General features: G+C 38.3%; 1 long non-coding RNA gene across 1 annotated transcript; it reads right to left on the bottom strand.

The window, feature by feature from the left end:
* Nucleotides 1-1976: 1976 nt before the first annotated feature.
* Nucleotides 1977-6931, bottom strand: LOC115276495. Its single transcript, XR_003901964.1, has 3 exons — nt 6853-6931; nt 5790-5869; nt 1977-2101 (listed from the first exon to the last, which is right to left on the bottom strand). It is a non-coding gene; the product is annotated as an uncharacterized LOC115276495 (long non-coding RNA).
* Nucleotides 6932-8608: the final 1677 nt, after the last annotated feature.

Raw genomic sequence — 8608 nt, 5'->3', positions numbered from 1 at the left:
TGGAATTTATCAGTTAAGACATGGGAAATTCAAATTTCATCATAGGAAGCCTTCCTCCTTTTTGGTCTTAGTCACAAATATATCAGGGACAACATTTCATAATATATTAGTGTTTTCTGTCCTCTTCCATTCTGTAAACCACACGTTAAAGACACTGTTGCCAGCAAAGCTTCTTCCCTTGCTCTTGCTCCTGTGTGAAGTGTAGTCTTCAGACATCCTATAAATATACCCGCCACCCTTGCTTACCTGATAAAGGCTCAGCATCCTTTTTCCTACCCTTGTCCTTATAAACTGTCTAAACTCTATATATTACATACATCTTTTTGGGGGGGAACAGCATAGAGGATAATTTTTTTGAATATCTGGTATGATTTCATTGTCCTTTAATAGAATATTTCATTGAATTATATTTTGTCAAATTTTTAACTTACTCAAGTCTAATAGCTAGTCATTTGACCCTCTATTGAGGCAATGCAGAGTTTTGACTCCATTAATACTTTTTTAAAAATGAAACGCCTTTTTTACGTACCTTGATTATGTAAATACACAATATACAATGTTAATTCTATGGTAATTGTATATATTAATAATGTATCAAATATATATTATATAAGTATGTGTTTATATTACATATAATTCAATTGTATATTATAATACATAAGCTAATATGATAAATGTAATGGTAATATTAGTATTATTGCATTATGTTATTCATTTAGATTAGCCCATGAGAGGGGGACCTCGCTGGCTCAGTCAGTTGAATGTCCAACTTTGGCTCATGTCAGGATTTCATGGTTTGTGTGTTTGAGCCCCATGTTGGGCTTGGGCTGACAGCTCAGAGCCTGGAGTCTGCTTCAGATTCTCTATCCCCCTGTCTGTGCCCCTCCCCCACTTACATTCTGTGTCCCTCTCAAAAATAAATAAACATTTTTATATGTTTTTTAGATTAGCCCAGGAGTGTACAATTTTCTTTGCTCTTCATTTCTACCAACATCTTTTCATTTCCTTCTGGAATAATATTTCCTTCAATGTAAGACTCTAGATGACAAAAACTTTAATATACTGCAACTAATAAAATATTTGAGATGTCTTTATTTCAGCTTTATTCTTGAAGAATGTTTGTATTGAGTATACAACTGTATATTGGAAATTATTTTCTTTTAATATTGCACAGGCACCATTCAGTTTTCTTTTGGCTTCCATTCTTTCTGTGGACAAGTCAGCTGCCATGTGAGGATCACTCCTTTGGAGGCAATCTTTCTCTTTTCTCTGGTTGCTTTTAAGATTTTTTTTTCCTGAAAATCTTTGACTTTGAGCAGTTTTATTATAAGCTGAATTGACAGCTTTCTCCCTATCTCAAGGTTTAATAGTTTCTCAAGGTTTAGTAGTTTCATGGGTTTATGCCTTGATATTTGTTATAAATTTTGGAAAATTCTTGGTCATTATTGTTTTCCCAAAAATGCATCTGACCTGTTCTCTTTATGTCCTCTTCTTGGGCCATATATATGCAGTACCTTACTTTGTATCAGCTTATATTTTGTATTTTACATCCTTTTGGTCTCATTGCTTCAGTCTAGATATTTTCTTCTGACCTATCTTTCAGATTACTAAGTTTTTCTTCTGTTCAGTTGTGTCTGATTTGCTGATAACTATATTCATGGAGTTCATAATTTTGGTCATTAACCTTTTCCATTTAAGAATTTTCTTTTGATTTTTTGTTAAATTTCTGAGTCTTTCTCTTCTTTAACTCAGGAAAAGTGTTATTTTTAAATCTGTTTAAAATAGTTATACACACCTTTACCATAAAAGATCATTTTCTGTCTCCCCAGAAAATCCCCTCATCCCCCTCCTCAGGTAATACCCCATTCCAACTCCCAAATGTGACCACTTTTCTGAGTTGTTTGGGTTTTTTTTTTTTCATTTTAGACTGTTGTTCTAGAACTTCCTCCAAATAAAATCATAGAGTGTGCACCCTTTTGTGTATGGCCTTTTGTTGCTCTGCACAATGTCTGTACATGTATCCGGTGGTGCAAAGGGTCCAGCTCAAGCCAGGAGATGAGAATCAGTTGTGTGCGTGTCTTCTGAACTCTGCTTTCAGTGACTGCAAGTTGAAAAGAGACCATCGAAGGGGGAATAGTTAAAGCATGGAGATTGGCAAACAAGACAAATGAAGGCTTCTCCTACCCCAAAGAACCGATTGTCAGCACATCACTAGATTCATTCACGTGCTGAGGTGAATCAGTAGTGTGGTCCTTTGTACCACTGAATAGTATTTCTTTGTAGAGATATGCCACAAATGGTTTTCAGTGTACCATATAGGTAGGTTGCAGTTGGAGGCTTTCAGGGAAAAGTTGCTATGAATGTTCTATAAATCAGTCAGTCAATCAATTGTGTCTGATACCTCTGTAGGCTTTCATCTGTTATACATTATGGGTTGCATCCATGCTATTTTTTTCTTCCCGAATACCTGATTATTTTTTAAAAATTTGAACTGAATATCTTGTTTATAAATAGGTTGAGAACTGGGATGATGTTTTTTCTCCAGAGAGGAGTTCTCTTTGCATCAGGTCCTTCACGGCCTCTCAAAATAAATAAATAAACTTAAAAACCACACACAAGAAACAGCAATTGTTAGTAAGGATGTGGAGAGAAAGGAACCCTCTTACGCTGTCAGTAGAAATGCAAACTGGTGCAACCACTATGAAAACAGTATTGAGGTTCCTCAAAGAGTTAAAAATAGAACTATCCTATGATCCAGTAATCACACTACTGAGTACTTACCCAAGAGATACCAAAGCACTAATTCAAATGGATACATGCACTCTGATGTTTACTGCAGAATTATTTACAATAGCCAAGATATGAAAGCAGCAAACAGAATCTTTAATTACAGAGAACAATCTGTCAGTTACCCGAGGGAAGAGGGGTAGAGGGATTGGCAAAATAGATGATGGGGATTAAGGAGAGTACTTACCATGATAAACACTGAATATCTATAAAATTGTTGAATCACTATATTGTATACCCAAAACTAATATAGCATCGTATGTTAAGTATACTGCTATTAAATTTATATTTTTAAAGAGAGAAAGTTTAGTTCAAAGTACCTAGTTCACCATCATTAGATAGAAATCCCAATTCTGACCATTCTCTAAAAGCAGTTTAGATTCAACCTTCTCTAAAAAACACTTTCTGCTGCCCTGTCTGCTGGGCAGAATTAAATCCTATTTCGACCATGTGCTCATACCCACCATTTTCAACTACTGTTTTAGAATTTCTGTCTGGCATTATGGTTACATCTGCGTTCCTTTAAGAGAAAGGGTGATATATTTTTTATATATTTGCCAGGAGGCCAAAAAACAACTTTTGGACAAGTTTCTTCCTCCTCCTCCTCCTCCTGTTGTTATTGTTGTTGTTGTTGTTGTTGTTATTACTGTAGCACTTTGTGCTGAATTTGCATCATTTTAGCAATCTCTCAACACACATACCCTGAGGATGATTTAATATAATTTAAAAAAAATTTTTTTAATTTATTTTTGAGAGACAGAGAGAGACCGTGTGAGCAGGGGAGGATCAGAAAGAGAGGGAGACATAGAATCTGAAGCAGGCTCAAGGCTCTGGGCTGTAGGCACAGAGCCTGATGTGAGGCTCGAACCCAAGAACCATGAGATCTTGACCTGAGCCAAAGCCGGACGCTCAACTGACTGAGCCTCCCAGGCGGCCCTAAAATAATTTTAAATGGAAAACTTCTGGGAAAAATTGTTATTCTCATTTCCAGTAATAGTTTTCCAAATCACTTTTACTGTATATGAGGCGTCGTGTGGTATTCTAAACAGGATAGAAATCTTTCCAGTGTAATGTTGCCTCATAACTCCCACTCCTCTGCTTGGTTATTGGATGGACAGCTCTCATCAACAAAGTGAAAACTCATTCAGTAAATCCTGGGGAATATAAAGGTAAATCTTTTAAGTTTATTTTGAGAAAGAAAGAGAGAGAGAGAGAGAGAGAGAGAGAGCATGCACAAGTGAGGAAGGGGCAGACAGAGAAGGAGAGAGAGAATCCCAAGCAGGCTCTGTGCCATCAGCGGAGAGCCCACCGTGGGGCTTGAACTCATGAACTGTGAGGTTATGACCTGAGCTGAAACCAAGAGTCAGATGCTTGACAGACTAAACCACCCTGGCACCACTACAGGTAAACCTTTAAAGATAAGGAAAAAAGACAGCTTTGCTTCAGAGATATGAGATGATCTTATGGGACGAAACTACTAATGGAGGAAATAAAAAGACCCTGCCCTTATCCTCAGGCTTCCTAATTACCTATATTCTATTCCATCGTATGTATATTTTTTCTTCCAATTATAAATCTGACGTATTGTGCCTTTTGTAATTGAATCCTTTCCAATTCCTTGTATCCTGAGTTCAGTCTTCCTCTATTCTTGTTCATGGTGTGGTCTCACAAATGTTCCTTGTTGTGTTTTCTGCTTTGCACAAAAATAGATCTTGTATGTATAGAGACAAATGAAAGTATTTAGATGGGCTAGGGTAGATACTTAGTGACCCTTAAGATGCAATGGGGCAAAATGTGCTCTGGACCAGGCAGTTCTAACCACAAAACACCACTGTCCCTTGAATAACATGGCCCATGGTGTGGCCAGCAGAGTGATTAATGAACCCAGACAGGTCTGTGTCCCTGATACCCTGAACTGATGAATGACTTGAAAAATTTAGTTCTTCATAAGCCCTGGCCAGTTTGGCTTTCCATGTTCATCCCTTACTTAAATCATTTGACTTTAAAAGGCTACCTTCCAGGAGTACATTGTACCATTATTTTGCGCCCCTGTATTTCTGCTCAGTTGCACGTGACTGCTGCTAGGTAGGAAAGAAAGCGGATGGGTGTGCCTGGGTGGTACGCATGGCATATGAGCTTTGTGTGTGCACGCCTGCTCATCCCGAGCCATCTGCCAAGTGTGTGTGTGGAAGGAAGAGGGTTTCTGAATGTTAGAATCAGGCATAAAACCAGAGTTACAGCCTTAGAAGATTCAGTTAGGAATTTAAAATACAAGACAAAGTAAATAAAAGTCAGTACGCTTTAAAAATCCATTAAGCAAGATTTCCATTTTAAAATTGTATCTAATTAGTAATGCCTGACATAGTCTCCCCCAGCTCCTCACTAACATACGTAGGAAAACAGAGGAAAAGGGGATAAATAACAGTGCTACCAAGAACCAAATGCTGGAGTTTAAGTGGGCTTTTCATTTGCTGTGGAACAGATGGAGCTAGATTCTGAAAAGATTGTGAAAGCTCCACCTCATGACACGGCTAGGCTTTCTTTCATGAAGCAGACACCGCTTGAGAAAAAGGTAGATGGACACTTCGGACCTCCTTCACTGTATGATCCTAAACTCAAAAGACCGTGGGGTCTATGCCAAACTGAAATTCTGGGCAGTTCTCTTTCTTGTTGCCAAGTTATCCTAGCCTGTTTTTGGACTCTGTAGTTTCAAACTTCCCTGTTATCCTAGATTCACCACTTAAAATTGCATGACTTGGGAGTTGCTGGGTGGCCCAGTCAGTTAAAAATCTGACTCTTGATTTCAATAGAAGTCATGATTTCCTGGTTCAGGAGCTCAAGCCCCACATCGGGACTTTTTGTGCAGACTCTGCTTGGGATTCTCTCTCTTTCTCTCTCTCTCTGCCCCTCTCCCTCTCACGCTCTACCTCAAAATAAATAAATAAACATTAAAAAAAAATGTATGACTTGGACAAATCACTTAATTTTTTGAAGTCACTTACCATTTTGAAGATAGCATCTATTTCATTGGTGTTGAGAGATTTAAGTAGGTAAAGTACTCGATAAATGTTAGCTTGTGTTGCTTTTAAGAAGAAAAAGAGAAAGATTCTGTTATATAAGACAGTATAGTTTTTATTAGTTCATATTAGTAATGGACTGAATCACCAATCCTATTCGCTGATTATTGCCAAAGAGAAGCGCAGAAAAATTATTCTAATACTAAAGTAGTTATTTTTGGAAGCCATTCTGTTTCTCTTAATTGTTATATAAATAACAACCCATACAATGAATTACCTCATTTAGTTATTTTGGTGCATGCTCACTAACAGTTTATCTTAGAAGGTACACCAGGAAACTGCACTACTGGAAACTTAGCATTTTACAGGTATTTTATGGGTATTTTACTTTTGTCCAGGCAAGTATCTGATTTCACCTGCCCTAAAATTTTTCAGGTATAATGATTCCTGCAGTACAATATGGAGTATATCTTGAGGGACTTTATTGCCCATTTGTGCAGGCACGGAAGCCAATTCTAAACTATTTTTGAGCACAATTCTGGCCCCCTGGCAAGATGACTTCCAAGCAGGGATAGCAAGCATATGCATATATTCACATTAGGTTTCTCAGCTTTCTCCCAAAGACGGGCAACCAAACCCCTAACTTAGACCTGTGTGCAGCTGGAAAAACTGAATAGCCATGCTCAGGTGTGTGCCAAGGAGCATCATCTCGAGCTCAGTGCTATGGACATTAGCCTTGAAAATCTGGATAAAAGAAATAAAATTCGGGAACAGGTTTTCAGAACACTCAGTCTAAACACTGTCTCCCATATTGTAAAATATGCAAGTCAGATTAGGTGCATGCATAGCGAGGCGGTACCCATTTGTACCCTATCTGTCCTCACTGGGATGAATTAATCCCATTGTGTCAGGGTAATATGGTATATGCAGTCAGCATATATTGGGGGCACTTATGGTAGAGCCATACAGAATATGTCATCGACAAAAAATAACGTATTACACAGGGTATTATTCACTATATCACAGTATTCTTTTTGTGAGTACTTACAAAAGCACTGCTGGCTGCCTCTCCATCAATCTTTCTCAACCCCCTTCTCCATGCCGGGTTCCTAGTTTCAAAAATGTAGATGCTTCTAACTCCAGCCTCTCTTGCATGTTCCAGTGGTCATATTGGCCCAGTTCTGGCCAATGTGACATAAACAGAGGGTGGGGTGGGGTAGGGTAGGGTGGGAGGTTTAGGAAATTTTCCCCTACCCCCATAAAAACTGAGAAACATGAGAGGAAAATTTTCCCTAGCCTCACACTTCCTTCCCCACTTCCTACTTTTGGTGCTTGCAACTCTGACATCTTGGCACTAAGATAAGCTAAAAAGTCAACAACAACGTAATGAGGATGGGGCAGTAAAGGATGAAAACAATCTGTTTCCTTAATGATATTGAGGGACCACCAAATAAAAAATGGGATGCTTGCCTCCAGATTTCTTTTTAAAAATTTTATAAATTAAAAAGAAATTAATGTTTATTTTTGAGAGAGAGAGAGAGAGAGAGAGAGAGAGAGAGAGAGAGAGAGAATGAGCAGGGGAGGGACAGAGAAAGGGAAACACAGAACCTGAAGTAGGCTCCAGGCTCTAAGCTGTCAGCACAGAGCATGACATGGGGCTCAAACTCACAGACCGTGAGATCATGACCTGAGCTGAAGTTGACACTTAACTGACTGAGCTACCCAGGCACCCACTTACCTCCATATTTCAAGTGAGGTCATCAAATATCTTCATTATGAAGTCACAATTGCTGGGATTTGTTGTTGTTGTTGTTGTTGTTGTTACTTCTGATAGTATTAGTAACTGATCTAGGACTCAGGAAGAAAATTTTATTGATCTTCATATCAAGAATGTGGCATTCTCCTTAAGGATACAAGTTTTGTTTTTGTTTTGTTTTTTTCCTCTATTTCCTAGATATCATGATCATATGAATGAACAATGTTTTCTTTTTCATATTGTCTTCTATAAAAGTTAAAACAAAATTTTAATTCTTGTGTGCAAAGAGCTATATTATACATTTTATTTTGTTTTAGTTTTCTTTTCTTTTGGTATCATTCTTGACTTTATTTTGATCCTCTTTGGCAAAAACTTCTCAGTCCTCCTGAAGATCCGTATTTTCTCTCATTGAGCTTATTAAAGGAAATTCCTGGTCTCCAGTTTCATATTAGAACAGGTCTGATCAGCTAGATGTAAATGGATATGTCTTATCCCAGGTGCCCTAGAGCATAAAGCCTGAAGCAAGGATGAAAGTGATGATGCTTTGGAGGGAGTTGTAAATTCAGAGGATCAAGGATGAGGATAAAGAGAAGTAAAGTTTGCAACATGTAAAATGATGTCTCAACAACACACGGCTAGTCATGTGTAGGTTGTGTCTGTTCAATGTGTAGAACTTCTCTGGATGGACCAAGTAGAGGGCCCAGGTTTCCCAGGACAAAAGACTGGTCAATCCTATGTGCCCAGCCATTTGTCCTGAGTCATCATCAGGCCACTGGTGGCCAACACAAAGCAAACACCTGAGGGTTATAGAGGGGTCCAACACTAAAAGAATCTGGGAAGATATAGGTGTATATTCAACCCAGAAAATGATGTGTGTGATCTCTTAGTCACTTCCCTTCACACTCTCTCTACAATTTGATTTCCCTATAAGCTAAAATGCAAACACAATGGTGCTGAACAATACAAAAAGAGAGAATGAATGAGTGGATGCCCTCATGGAGCAGAGCAGCTACTTGCCTTTGGACATCTATCTATCTCTGGACTAGGA

Source organism: Suricata suricatta, chromosome 13, assembly GCF_006229205.1.
Source record: "Suricata suricatta isolate VVHF042 chromosome 13, meerkat_22Aug2017_6uvM2_HiC, whole genome shotgun sequence".
In the NCBI taxonomy this organism is placed as follows: Eukaryota; Metazoa; Chordata; class Mammalia; order Carnivora; family Herpestidae; genus Suricata; species Suricata suricatta.
The sequence above is the reverse complement of the archived record's forward strand: the minus strand, read 5'-3'. Positions and strand labels throughout refer to the sequence as shown.